The following is a 14634-nucleotide window of genomic DNA, read 5'->3' as shown; positions in this document are numbered from 1 at the left end:
ACAGGTGATTCCGGACTGTCCGCCACGTGCTTCTGGCACGTCTGAGAGGTGGTTCCAACATGCCCGGCAGGTCATTTCGGAGAGTCGTCCAAGTGGTTCTGGCGTAGCCCGCAGGTGATTTTGGCGTGTCCGGCAGGTGGTTCCGCCGTGCTCGGCAGGTGGTTCAGGCATGGCCGTCACGTGGTTCCAGTCTGTCCAGGACGTGTTTCCAGCTTCTCCGGCAGGTGGTTCTGGTACGTCTGAGAGGTGGTTCCGCCATGGCTGGCAGGTGATCCCGGACTGTCCCCCAGGTGGTTCTGGCATAGCCAGCAGTTGATATTGGCCTGTCCGGCAGGTGGTTCCAGTGAGCCGAACAGGTGGCTCCGGCGTTCTTGGCAGGTGGTTCCGGTCTGTCCGGTAGGTGTTTCCGGCGTGTCTGGCACGTGCTTCCGGCACGTCTGAGAGGTGGTTCCGGCATGCGCGGCAGGTGATTCCGGAGTGTCCGCCAGGTGGTTCTGGCGTACCCGGCAGGTGATTTTGGCGTGTCCGGCAGGTGTTTCTGGCGAGTCGAGCAGGTGGCTCCGGCATGCTCGGCAGGTGCTTCCGGCGTCTCCGGCACTTGGTTCTGGTGTGTCTGAGAGCTGGTTCCGGCATGTCCGGCAGATGATTCCGGAGTGTCCGCCAAGTGGTTCTGGCATACCCAGCAGGTGATTTTGGCGTGTCAGGGAGGTGGTACCGGTGAGTCGAGCAGGTGGTTCCGGCGTGCTCAGCAGGTGGTTCAGGCGGTTCTGGCAGGTGGTATCCGTCTGTTCGGGGTGTGGTTCCAGCATCTCATGAACACGTTTCTGGCAAGTCTGAGATGTGGTTCCAGCCGGCCCGACAGGTGTTTCCGCAGTGTCCCCCAAGCGGTTCTGGCGTAGTTGGCAGGTGATTTTGGCATGACTGGCAGGTGGTTCCAGCAAGCCTGGCAGGTGATTCCAAAGTGTTCACCAACTGGTTGTGGCGTAGCCGGCAGGTGATTTTTGCGTGATCGGCAGGTGGTTCTGGCGAGTCGAGCAGGTGGTTCCGGCGTGCTCGGCTGGTGCTTCCGGGGTCATTGGCACGGGGTTCTGGCATGTCTGAGAGGTGGTTCCTGCATGCCCGGCAAGTGATTCCGGAGTGTTCGCCAAGTGGTTCTGGCATAGTCGGCAGGTGATTTTGGCATGTCCGGCAGGTGGTTCAGGCGAGTTGAGCAGGTGGTTCCAACGTGCTTGGCAGGTGCTTCCGGCGTCTCCGGCACGTGTTTCTGGCACATCTGACAGGTGGTTCCGGCATGCCCGAAAGGTGATTCCGGTCTGTCCGGTAGGTGGTTCCAGCCGGCACGGCATGTGGTTCTGGTACGTCTCAGAGGTGGTTGCGCATGCCCAACAGGTGATTCCGGACTGTCCGCCACATGGTTCTGGCACGTGTGAGAGGTGGTTCCGGCATGCCCGGCAGGTCATCCCAGAGAGTCCTCCAAGTGGTTCTGGCATAACACGCAGGTGATTTTGGCGTGTCAGGCAGGTTGTTCCGTTGTGCTTGGCAGGTGGTTCAGGCTTGGCCGGCAGGTGGTTCCAGACTGTCCAGGACGTGTTTCCAGCTTCTCCGGCAGGTGGTTCTGGTACGTCTGAGAGGTGGTTCCGCCATGGCTGGCAGGTGATTCCGGACCGTCCCCCAGGTGGTTCTGGCATAGCCAGCAGTTGATAATGGCCTGTCCGGCAGGTGGTTCCAGAGAGTCGAACAGGTGGCTCCGGCGTGCTCGGCAGGTGGTTCCGGTCTGTCCGGTAGGTCATTCCGGCGTGTCCGGCACGTGCTTCCGGCACGTCTGAGAGGTGGTTCCGGCATGCGCGACAGGTGGTTTCGGAGTGTCCGCCAGGTGGTTCTGGCGTACCCGGCAGGTGATTTTGGCGTGTCCGGCAGGTGTTTCTGGCGAGTCGAGCAGGTGGCTCCGGCATGCTCGGCAGGTGCTTCCGGCGTCTCCGGCACGTGGTTCTGGTGTGTCTGAGAGCTGGTTCCGGCATGTCCGGCAGATGATTCCGGAGTTTTCTGCCAAGTGGTTCTGGCATACCCGGCTGGTGATTTGGGCATGTCAGGTAGGTGGCTCCGGCGTGCTCGGCAGGTTGTTCAGACGGGTCTGGCAGGTGTTTTCCGTCTGTTCGGGGTGTGGTTCCAGCATCTCATGCACATGGTTCTGGCACGTCTGAGATGTGGTTCCGGCCGGCCCGACAGGTGTTTCCACAGTGTCCGCCAAGTGGTACTGGCGTAGTTGGCAGGTGATTTTGGCATGACCGGCAGGTGGTTCCAGCAAGCCCGGCAGGTGATTCCGAAGTGTTCCCCAACTGGTTGTGGCGTAGCCGGCAGGTGATTTTTGCGTGTCCGGCAGGTGGTTCTGGCGAGTCGAGCAGGTGGTTCCGGCGTGCTCGGCAGGTGCTTCCGGGGTCATTGGCACGTGGTTCTGGTATATCTGAGAGGTGGTTCCGGCATGCCCGGCAGGTGATTGCGGAGTGTTCGCCAAGTGTTTCCGGCGTAGCCGGCAGGTGATTTTGCATGTCCAGCGGTCGTTCCGGCGGGTCGAGCCGGTGGTTCCGGCGTGTCCGGCAGGTGGTTCCGGTCTGTCCGGCAGGTGGTTCTGTGGTGTCCGGCACGAGGTTCAGTCTGAGAGGCTGTGCCGGCATGCCCCTCACGTGATTCCGGCTTGTCCCCGAAGTGGTGCTGGTGTAGCGGGCAGGTGATTTTGGCGTGTCCGGCAGGTGGTTCAGGCGAGTTGAGCAGGTGGTTGCGACGTGCTCGGCAGGTGCTTCCGGCGTCTCCGGCACGTGTTTCTGGCACATCTGACTGGTGGTTCCGGCATGCCCAAAAGTTGATTCCGGTCTGTCCGGTAGGTGGTTCCGGCGTGCACGGCACGTGGTTCTGGTACGTGTCAGAGGTGGTTGTGTATGCCCAACAGGTGATTCCGGACTGTCCGCCACGTGCTTCTGGCACGTCTGAGAGGTGGTTCCAACATGCCCGGCAGGTCATTTCGGAGAGTCGTCCAAGTGGTTCTGGCGTAGCCCGCAGGTGATTTTGGCGTGTCCGGCAGGTGGTTCCGCCGTGCTCGGCAGGTGGTTCAGGCATGGCCGTCACGTGGTTCCAGTCTGTCCAGGACGTGTTTCCAGCTTCTCCGGCAGGTGGTTCTGGTATGTCTGAGAGGTGGTTCCGCCATGGCTGGCAGGTGATCCCGGACTGTCCCCCAGGTGGTTCTGGCATAGCCAGCAGTTGATATTGGCCTGTCCGGCAGGTGGTTCCAGCGAGTCGAACAGGTGGCTCCGGCGTTCTTGGCAGGTGGTTCCGGTCTGTCCGGTAGGTGTTTCCGGCGTGTCTGGCACGTGCTTCCGGCACGTCTGAGAGGTGGTTCCGGCATGCGCGGCAGGTGATTCCGGAGTGTCCGCCAGGTGGTTCTGGCGTACCCAGCATGTGATTTTGGCGTGTCCGGCAGGTGTTTCTGGCGAGTCGAGCAGGTGGCTCCGGCATGCTCGGCAGGTGCTTCCGGCGTCTCCGGCACTTGGTTCTGGTGTGTCTGAGAGCTGGTTCCGGCATGTCCGGCAGATGATTCCGGAGTGTCCGCCAAGTGGTTCTGGCATACCCAGCAGGTGATTTTGGCGTGTCAGGGAGGTGGTACCGGTGAGTCGAGCAGGTGGTTCCGGCGTGCTCAGCAGGTGGTTCAGGCGGTTCTGGCAGGTGGTATCCGTCTGTTCGGGGTGTGGTTCCAGCATCTCATGAACACGTTTCTGGCACGTCTGAGATGTGGTTCCAGCCGGCCCGACAGGTGTTTCCGCAGTGTCCGCCAAGCGGTTCTGGCGTAGTTGGCAGGTGATTTTGGCATGACTGGCAGGTGGTTCCAGCAAGCCTGGCAGGTGATTCCAAAGTGTTCACCAACTGGTTGTGGCGTAGCCGGCAGGTGATTTTTGCGTGATCGGCAGGTGGTTCTGGCGAGTCGAGCAGGTGCTTCCGGCGTGCTCGGCTGGTGCTTCCGGGGTCATTGGCACGGGGTTCTGGCATGTCTGAGAGGTGGTTCCTGCATGCCCGGCAAGTGATTCCGGAGTGTTCGCCAAGTGGTTCTGGCATAGTCGGCAGGTGATTTTGGCATGTCCGGCAGGTGGTTCAGGCGAGTTGAGCAGGTGGTTCCAACGTGCTTGGCAGGTGCTTCCGGCGTCTCCGGCACGTGTTTCTGGCACATCTGACAGGTGGTTCCGGCATGCCCGAAAGGTGATTCCGGTCTGTCCGGTAGGTGGTTCCAGCCGGCACGGCATGTGGTTCTGGTACGTCTCAGAGGTGGTTGCGCATGCCCAACAGGTGATTCCGGACTGTCCGCCACATGGTTCTGGCACGTCTGAGAGGTGGTTCCGGCATGCCCGGCAGGTCATCCCAGAGAGTCCTCCAAGTGGTTCTGGCATAACACGCAGGTGATTCTGGCGTGTCAGGCAGGTTCTTCCGTTGTGCTTGGCAGGTGGTTCAGGCTTGGCCGGCAGGTGGTTCCAGACTGTCCAGGACGTGTTTCCAGCTTCTCCGGCAGGTGGTTCTGGTACGTCTGAGAGGTGGTTCCGCCATGGCTGGCAGGTGATTCCGGACCGTCCCCCAGGTGGTTCTGGCATAGCCAGCAGTTGATATTGGCCTGTCCGGCAGGTGGTTCCAGAGAGTCGAACAGGTGGCTCCGGCGTGCTCGGCAGGTGGTTCCGGTCTGTCCGGTAGGTCATTCCGGCGTGTCCGGCACGTGCTTCCTGCACGTCTGAGAGGTGGTTCCGGCATGCGCGACAGGTGGTTTCGTAGTGTCCGCCAGGTGGTTCTGGCGTACCCGGCAGGTGATTTTGGCGTGTCCGGCAGGTGTTTCTGGCGAGTCGAGCAGGTGGCTCCGGCATGCTCGGCAGGTGCTTCCGGCGTCTCCGGCACGTGGTTCTGGTGTGTCTGAGAGCTGGTTCCGGCATGTCCGGCAGATGATTCCGGAGTTTTCCGCCAAGTGGTTCTGGCATACCCGGCTGGTGATTTGGGCATGTCAGGTAGGTGGCTCCGGCGTGCTCGGCAGGTTGTTCAGACGGGTCTGGCAGGTGTTTTCCGTCTGTTCTGGGTGTGGTTCCAGCATCTCATGCACATGGTTCTGGCACGTCTGAGATGTGGTTCCGGCCGGCCCGACAGGTGTTTCCACAGTGTCCGCCAAGTGGTACTGGCGTAGTTGGCAGGTGATTTTGGCATGACCGGCAGGTGGTTCCAGCAAGCCCGGCAGGTGATTCCGAAGTGTTCCCCAACTGGTTGTGGCGTAGCCGGCAGGTGATTTTTGCGTGTCCGGCAGGTGGTTCTGGCGAGTCGAGCAGGTGGTTCCGGCGTGCTCCGCAGGTGCTTCCGGGGTCATTGGCACGTGGTTCTGGCATATCTGAGAGGTGGTTCCGGCATGCCCGGCAGGTGATTCCGGAGTGTTCGCCAAGTGTTTCCGGCGTAGCCGGCAGGTGATTTTGCATGTCCAGCGGTCGTTCCGGCGGGTCGAGCCGGTGGTTCCGGCGTGTCCGGCAGGTGGTTCCGGTCTGTCCAGCAGGTGGTTCTGTGGTGTCCGGCACGAGGTTCAGTCTGAGAGGCTGTGCCGGCATGCCCCTCACGTGATTCCGGCTTGTCCCCGAAGTGGTGCTGGTGTAGCGGGCAGGTGATTTTGGCGTGTCCGGCAGGTGGTTCAGGCGAGTTGAGCAGGTGGTTGCGACGTGCTCGGCAGGTGCTTCCGGCGTCTCCGGCACGTGTTTCTGGCACATCTGACTGGTGGTTCCGGCATGCCCAAAAGTTGATTCCGGTCTGTCCGGTAGGTGGTTCCGGCGTGCACGGCACGTGGTTCTGGTACGTGTCAGAGGTGGTTGCGTATGCCCAACAGGTGATTCCGGACTGTCCGCCACGTGCTTCTGGCACGTCTGAGAGGTGGTTCCAACATGCCCGGCAGGTCATTTCGGAGAGTCGTCCAAGTGGTTCTGGCGTAGCCCGCAGGTGATTTTGGCGTGTCCGGCAGGTGGTTCCGCCGTGCTCGGCAGGTGGTTCAGGCATGGCCGTCACGTGGTTCCAGTCTGTCCAGGACGTGTTTCCAGCTTCTCCGGCAGGTGGTTCTGGTACGTCTGAGAGGTGGTTCCGCCATGGCTGGCAGGTGATCCCGGACTGTCCCCCAGGTGGTTCTGGCATAGCCAGCAGTTGATATTGGCCTGTCCGGCAGGTGGTTCCAGTGAGCCGAACAGGTGGCTCCGGCGTTCTTGGCAGGTGGTTCCGGTCTGTCCGGTAGGTGTTTCCGGCGTGTCTGGCACGTGCTTCCGGCACGTCTGAGAGGTGGTTCCGGCATGCGCGGCAGGTGATTCCGGAGTGTCCGCCAGGTGGTTCTGGCGTACCCGGCAGGTGATTTTGGCGTGTCCGGCAGGTGTTTCTGGCGAGTCGAGCAGGTGGCTCCGGCATGCTCGGCAGGTGCTTCCGGCGTCTCCGGCACTTGGTTCTGGTGTGTCTGAGAGCTGGTTCCGGCATGTCCGGCAGATGATTCCGGAGTGTCCGCCAAGTGGTTCTGGCATACCCAGCAGGTGATTTTGGCGTGTCAGGGAGGTGGTACCGGTGAGTCGAGCAGGTGGTTCCGGCGTGCTCAGCAGGTGGTTCAGGCGGTTCTGGCAGGTGGTATCCGTCTGTTCGGGGTGTGGTTCCAGCATCTCATGAACACGTTTCTGGCAAGTCTGAGATGTGGTTCCAGCCGGCCCGACAGGTGTTTCCGCAGTGTCCCCCAAGCGGTTCTGGCGTAGTTGGCAGGTGATTTTGGCATGACTGGCAGGTGGTTCCAGCAAGCCTGGCAGGTGATTCCAAAGTGTTCACCAACTGGTTGTGGCGTAGCCGGCAGGTGATTTTTGCGTGATCGGCAGGTGGTTCTGGCGAGTCGAGCAGGTGGTTCCGGCGTGCTCGGCTGGTGCTTCCGGGGTCATTGGCACGGGGTTCTGGCATGTCTGAGAGGTGGTTCCTGCATGCCCGGCAAGTGATTCCGGAGTGTTCGCCAAGTGGTTCTGGCATAGTCGGCAGGTGATTTTGGCATGTCCGGCAGGTGGTTCAGGCGAGTTGAGCAGGTGGTTCCAACGTGCTTGGCAGGTGCTTCCGGCGTCTCCGGCACGTGTTTCTGGCACATCTGACAGGTGGTTCCGGCATGCCCGAAAGGTGATTCCGGTCTGTCCGGTAGGTGGTTCCAGCCGGCACGGCATGTGGTTCTGGTACGTCTCAGAGGTGGTTGCGCATGCCCAACAGGTGATTCCGGACTGTCCGCCACATGGTTCTGGCACGTGTGAGAGGTGGTTCCGGCATGCCCGGCAGGTCATCCCAGAGAGTCCTCCAAGTGGTTCTGGCATAACACGCAGGTGATTTTGGCGTGTCAGGCAGGTTGTTCCGTTGTGCTTGGCAGGTGGTTCAGGCTTGGCCGGCAGGTGGTTCCAGACTGTCCAGGACGTGTTTCCAGCTTCTCCGGCAGGTGGTTCTGGTACGTCTGAGAGGTGGTTCCGCCATGGCTGGCAGGTGATTCCGGACCGTCCCCCAGGTGGTTCTGGCATAGCCAGCAGTTGATAATGGCCTGTCCGGCAGGTGGTTCCAGAGAGTCGAACAGGTGGCTCCGGCGTGCTCGGCAGGTGGTTCCGGTCTGTCCGGTAGGTCATTCCGGCGTGTCCGGCACGTGCTTCCGGCACGTCTGAGAGGTGGTTCCGGCATGCGCGACAGGTGGTTTCGGAGTGTCCGCCAGGTGGTTCTGGCGTACCCGGCAGGTGATTTTGGCGTGTCCGGCAGGTGTTTCTGGCGAGTCGAGCAGGTGGCTCCGGCATGCTCGGCAGGTGCTTCCGGCGTCTCCGGCACGTGGTTCTGGTGTGTCTGAGAGCTGGTTCCGGCATGTCCGGCAGATGATTCCGGAGTTTTCTGCCAAGTGGTTCTGGCATACCCGGCTGGTGATTTGGGCATGTCAGGTAGGTGGCTCCGGCGTGCTCGGCAGGTTGTTCAGACGGGTCTGGCAGGTGTTTTCCGTCTGTTCGGGGTGTGGTTCCAGCATCTCATGCACATGGTTCTGGCACGTCTGAGATGTGGTTCCGGCCGGCCCGACAGGTGTTTCCACAGTGTCCGCCAAGTGGTACTGGCGTAGTTGGCAGGTGATTTTGGCATGACCGGCAGGTGGTTCCAGCAAGCCCGGCAGGTGATTCCGAAGTGTTCCCCAACTGGTTGTGGCGTAGCCGGCAGGTGATTTTTGCGTGTCCGGCAGGTGGTTCTGGCGAGTCGAGCAGGTGGTTCCGGCGTGCTCGGCAGGTGCTTCCGGGGTCATTGGCACGTGGTTCTGGTATATCTGAGAGGTGGTTCCGGCATGCCCGGCAGGTGATTGCGGAGTGTTCGCCAAGTGTTTCCGGCGTAGCCGGCAGGTGATTTTGCATGTCCAGCGGTCGTTCCGGCGGGTCGAGCCGGTGGTTCCGGCGTGTCCGGCAGGTGGTTCCGGTCTGTCCGGCAGGTGGTTCTGTGGTGTCCGGCACGAGGTTCAGTCTGAGAGGCTGTGCCGGCATGCCCCTCACGTGATTCCGGCTTGTCCCCGAAGTGGTGCTGGTGTAGCGGGCAGGTGATTTTGGCGTGTCCGGCAGGTGGTTCAGGCGAGTTGAGCAGGTGGTTGCGACGTGCTCGGCAGGTGCTTCCGGCGTCTCCGGCACGTGTTTCTGGCACATCTGACTGGTGGTTCCGGCATGCCCAAAAGTTGATTCCGGTCTGTCCGGTAGGTGGTTCCGGCGTGCACGGCACGTGGTTCTGGTACGTGTCAGAGGTGGTTGTGTATGCCCAACAGGTGATTCCGGACTGTCCGCCACGTGCTTCTGGCACGTCTGAGAGGTGGTTCCAACATGCCCGGCAGGTCATTTCGGAGAGTCGTCCAAGTGGTTCTGGCGTAGCCCGCAGGTGATTTTGGCGTGTCCGGCAGGTGGTTCCGCCGTGCTCGGCAGGTGGTTCAGGCATGGCCGTCACGTGGTTCCAGTCTGTCCAGGACGTGTTTCCAGCTTCTCCGGCAGGTGGTTCTGGTATGTCTGAGAGGTGGTTCCGCCATGGCTGGCAGGTGATCCCGGACTGTCCCCCAGGTGGTTCTGGCATAGCCAGCAGTTGATATTGGCCTGTCCGGCAGGTGGTTCCAGCGAGTCGAACAGGTGGCTCCGGCGTTCTTGGCAGGTGGTTCCGGTCTGTCCGGTAGGTGTTTCCGGCGTGTCTGGCACGTGCTTCCGGCACGTCTGAGAGGTGGTTCCGGCATGCGCGGCAGGTGATTCCGGAGTGTCCGCCAGGTGGTTCTGGCGTACCCAGCATGTGATTTTGGCGTGTCCGGCAGGTGTTTCTGGCGAGTCAAGCAGGTGGCTCCGGCATGCTCGGCAGGTGCTTCCGGCGTCTCCGGCACTTGGTTCTGGTGTGTCTGAGAGCTGGTTCCGGCATGTCCGGCAGATGATTCCGGAGTGTCCGCCAAGTGGTTCTGGCATACCCAGCAGGTGATTTTGGCGTGTCAGGGAGGTGGTACCGGTGAGTCGAGCAGGTGGTTCCGGCGTGCTCAGCAGGTGGTTCAGGCGGTTCTGGCAGGTGGTATCCGTCTGTTCGGGGTGTGGTTCCAGCATCTCATGAACACGTTTCTGGCACGTCTGAGATGTGGTTCCAGCCGGCCCGACAGGTGTTTCCGCAGTGTCCGCCAAGCGGTTCTGGCGTAGTTGGCAGGTGATTTTGGCATGACTGGCAGGTGGTTCCAGCAAGCCTGGCAGGTGATTCCAAAGTGTTCACCAACTGGTTGTGGCGTAGCCGGCAGGTGATTTTTGCGTGATCGGCAGGTGGTTCTGGCGAGTCGAGCAGGTGCTTCCGGCGTGCTCGGCTGGTGCTTCCGGGGTCATTGGCATGGGGTTCTGGCATGTCTGAGAGGTGGTTCCTGCATGCCCGGCAAGTGATTCCGGAGTGTTCGCCAAGTGGTTCTGGCATAGTCGGCAGGTGATTTTGGCATGTCCGGCAGGTGGTTCAGGCGAGTTGAGCAGGTGGTTCCAACGTGCTTGGCAGGTGCTTCCGGCGTCTCCGGCACGTGTTTCTGGCACATCTGACAGGTGGTTCCGGCATGCCCGAAAGGTGATTCCGGTCTGTCCGGTAGGTGGTTCCAGCCGGCACGGCATGTGGTTCTGGTACGTCTCAGAGGTGGTTGCGCATGCCCAACAGGTGATTCCGGACTGTCCGCCACATGGTTCTGGCACGTCTGAGAGGTGGTTCCGGCATGCCCGGCAGGTCATCCCAGAGAGTCCTCCAAGTGGTTCTGGCATAACACGCAGGTGATTCTGGCGTGTCAGGCAGGTTCTTCCGTTGTGCTTGGAAGGTGGTTCAGGCTTGGCCGGCAGGTGGTTCCAGACTGTCCAGGACGTGTTTCCAGCTTCTCCGGCAGGTGGTTCTGGTACGTCTGAGAGGTGGTTCCGCCATGGCTGGCAGGTGATTCCGGACCGTCCCCCAGGTGGTTCTGGCATAGCCAGCAGTTGATATTGGCCTGTCTGGCAGGTGGTTCCAGACAGTCGAACAGGTGGCTCCGGCGTGCTCGGCAGGTGGTTCCGGTCTGTCCGGTAGGTCATTCCGGCGTGTCCGGCACGTGCTTCCTGCACGTCTGAGAGGTGGTTCCGGCATGCGCGACAGGTGGTTTCGGAGTGTCCGCCAGGTGGTTCTGGCGTACCCGGCAGGTGATTTTGGCGTGTCTGGCAGGTGTTTCTGGCGAGTCGAGCAGGTGGCTCCGGCATGCTCGGCAGGTGCTTCCGGCGTCTCCGGCACGTGGTTCTGGTGTGTCTGAGAGCTGGTTCCGGCATGTCCGGCAGATGATTCCGGAGTTTTCCGCCAAGTGGTTCTGGCATACCCGGCTGGTGATTTGGGCATGTCAGGTAGGTGGCTCCGGCGTGCTCGGCAGGTTGTTCAGACGGGTCTGGCAGGTGTTTTCCGTCTGTTCTGGGTGTGGTTCCAGCATCTCATGCACATGATTCTGGCACGTCTGAGATGTGGTTCCGGCCGGCCCGACAGGTGTTTCCACAGTGTCCGCCAAGTGGTACTGGCGTAGTTGGCAGGTGATTTTGGCATGACCGGCAGGTGGTTCCAGCAAGCCCGGCAGGTGATTCCGAAGTGTTCCCCAACTGGTTGTGGCGTAGCCGGCAGGTGATTTTTGCGTGTCCGGCAGGTGGTTCTGGCGAGTCGAGCAGGTGGTTCCGGCGTGCTCGGCAGGGGCTTCCGGGGTCATTGGCACGTGGTTCTGGCATATCTGAGAGGTGGTTCCGGCATGCCCGGCAGGTGATTCCGGAGTGTTCGCCAAGTGTTTCCTGCGTAGCCGGCAGGAGATTTTGCATGTCCAGCGGTCGTTCCGGCGGGTCGAGCCGGTGGTTCCGGCGTGTCCGGCAGGTGGTTCCGGTCTGTCCGGCAGGTGGTTCTGTGGTGTCCGGCACGAGGTTCAGTCTGAGAGGCTGTGCCGGCATGCCCCTCACGTGATTCCAGCTTGTCCCCGAAGTGGTGCTGGTGTAGCGGGCAGGTGATTTTGGCGTGTCCGGCAGGTGGTTCAGGCGAGTTGAGCAGGTGGTTGCGACGTGCTCGGCAGGTGCTTCCGGCGTCTCCGGCACGTGTTTCTGGCACATCTGACTGGTGGTTCCGGCATGCCCAAAAGTTGATTCCGGTCTGTCCGGTAGGTGGCTCCGGCGTGCACGGCACGTGGTTCTGGTACGTGTCAGAGGTGGTTGCGTATGCCCAACAGGTGATTCCGGACTGTCCGCCACGTGCTTCTGGCACGTCTGAGAGGTGGTTCCAACATGCCCGGCAGGTCATTTCGGAGAGTCGTCCAAGTGGTTCTGGCGTAGCCCGCAGGTGATTTTGGCGTGTCCGGCAGGTGGTTCCGCCGTGCTCGGCAGGTGGTTCAGGCATGGCCGTCACGTGGTTCCAGTCTGTCCAGGACGTGTTTCCAGCTTCTCCGGCAGGTGGTTCTGGTACGTCTGAGAGGTGGTTCCGCCATGGCTGGCAGGTGATCCCGGACTGTCCCCCAGGTGGTTCTGGCATAGCCAGCAGTTGATATTGGCCTGTCCGGCAGGTGGTTCCAGCGAGTCGAACAGGTGGCTCCGGCGTTCTTGGCAGGTGGTTCCGGTCTGTCCGGTAGGTGTTTCCGGCGTGTCTGGCACGTGCTTCCGGCACGTCTGAGAGGTGGTTCCGGCATGCGCGGCAGGTGATTCCGGAGTGTCCGCCAGGTGTTTCTGGCGTACCCAGCAGGTGATTTTGGCGTGTCCGGCAGGTGTTTCTGGCGAGTCGAGCAGGTGGCTCCGGCATGCTCGGCAGGTGCTTCCGGCGTCTCCGGCACTTGGTTCTGGTGTGTCTGAGAGCTGGTTCCGGCATGTCCGGCTGATGATTCCGGAGTGTCCGCCAAGTGGTTCTGGCATACCCAGCAGGTGATTTTGGCGTGTCAGGGAGGTGGTACCGGTGAGTCGAGCAGGTGGTTCCGGCGTGCTCAGCAGGTGGTTCAGGCGGTTCTGGCAGGTGGTATCCGTCTGTTCGGGGTGTGGTTCCAGCATCTCATGAACACGTTTCTGGCAAGTCTGAGATGTGGTTCCAGCCGGCCCGACAGGTGTTTCCGCAGTGTCCGCCAAGCGGTTCTGGCGTAGTTGGCAGGTGATTTTGGCATGACTGGCAGGTGGTTCCAGCAAGCCTGGCAGGTGATTCCAAAGTGTTCACCAACTGGTTGTGGCGTAGCCGGCAGGTGATTTTTGCGTGATCGGCAGGTGGTTCTGGCGAGTCGAGCAGGTGGTTCCGGCGTGCTCGGCTGGTGCTTCCGGGGTCATTGGCACGGGGTTCTGGCATGTCTGAGAGGTGGTTCCTGCATGCCCGGCAAGTGATTCCGGAGTGTTCGCCAAGTGGTTCTGGCATAGTCGGCAGGTGATTTTGGCATGTCCGGCAGGTGGTTCAGGCGAGTTGAGCAGGTGGTTCCAACGTGCTTGGCAGGTGCTTCCGGCGTCTCCGGCACGTGTTTCTGGCACATCTGACAGGTGGTTCCAGCATGCCCGAAAGGTGATTCCGGTCTGTCCGGTAGGTGGTTCCAGCCGGCACGGCATGTGGTTCTGGTACGTCTCAGAGGTGGTTGCGCATGCCCAACAGGTGATTCCGGACTGTCCGCCACATGGTTCTGGCACGTCTGAGAGGTGGTTCCGGCATGCCCGGCAGGTCATCCCAGAGAGTCCTCCAAGTGGTTCTGGCATAACACGCAGGTGATTTTGGCGTGTCAGGCAGGTTGTTCCATTGTGCTTGGCAGGTGGTTCAGGCTTGGCCGGCAGGTGGTTCCAGACTGTCCAGGACGTGTTTCCAGCTTCTCCGGCAGGTGGTTCTGGTACGTCTGAGAGGTGGTTCCGCCATGGCTGGCAGGTGATTCCGGACCGTCCCCCAGGTGGTTCTGGCATAGCCAGCAGTTGATATTGGCCTGTCCGGCAGGTGGTTCCAGCAAGTCGAACAGGTGGCTCCGGCGTGCTCGGCAGGTGGTTCCGGTCTGTCCGGTAGGTCATTCCGGCGTGTCCGGCACGTGCTTCTGGCACGTCTGAGAGGTGGTTCCGGCATGCGCGACAGGTGGTTTCGGAGTGTCCGCCAGGTGGTTCTGGCGTACCCGGCAGGTGATTTTGGCGTGTCCGGCAGGTGTTTCTGGCGAGTCGAGCAGGTGGCTCCGGCATGCTCGGCAGGTGCTTCCGGCGTCTCCGGCACGTGGTTCTGGTGTGTCTGAGAGCTGGTTCCGGCATGCCCGGCAGGTGATTCTGGAGTGTTCGCCAAGTGTTTCCGGCGTAGCCGGCAGGGGATTTTGCATGTCCAGCGGTCGTTCCGGCGGGTCGAGCCGGTGGTTCCGGCGTGTCCGGCAGGTGGTTCCGGTCTGTCCGGCAGGTGGTTCTGTGGTGTCCGGCACGAGGTTCAGTCTGAGAGGCTGTGCCGGCATGCCCCTCACGTGATTCCGGCTTGTCCCCGAAGTGGTGCTGGTGTAGCGGGCAGGTGATTTTGGCGTGTCCGGCAGGTGGTTCAGGCGAGTTGAGCAGGTGGTTGCGACGTGCTCGGCAGGTGCTTCCGGCGTCTCCGGCACGTGTTTCTGGCACATCTGACTGGTGGTTCCGGCATGCCCAAAAGTTGATTCCGGTCTGTCTGGTAGGTGGTTCCGGCGTGCACGGCACGTGGTTCTGGTACGTGTCAGAGGTGGTTGCGTATGCCCAACAGGTGATTCCGGACTGTCCGCCACGTGCTTCTGGCACGTCTGAGAGGTGGTTCCAACATGCCCGGCAGGTCATTTCGGAGAGTCGTCCAAGTGGTTCTGGCGTAGCCCGCAGGTGATTTTGGCGTGTCCGGCAGGTGGTTCCGCCGTGCTCGGCAGGTGGTTCAGGCATGGCCGTCACGTGGTTCCAGTCTGTCCAGGACGTGTTTCCAGCTTCTCCGGCAGGTGGTTCTGGTACGTCTGAGAGGTGGTTCCGCCATGGCTGGCAGGTGATCCCGGACTGTCCCCCAGGTGGTTCTGGCATAGCCAGCAGTTGATATTGGCCTGTCCGGCAGGTGGTTCCAGCGAGTCGAACAGGTGGCTCCGGCGTTCTTGGCAGGTGGTTCCGGTCTGTCCGG

Source organism: Equus caballus, chromosome 15 (assembly GCF_041296265.1).
Source record: "Equus caballus isolate H_3958 breed thoroughbred chromosome 15, TB-T2T, whole genome shotgun sequence".
Lineage (NCBI taxonomy): Eukaryota > Metazoa > Chordata > Mammalia > Perissodactyla > Equidae > Equus > Equus caballus.
This window is presented reverse-complemented; position numbering follows the sequence as displayed.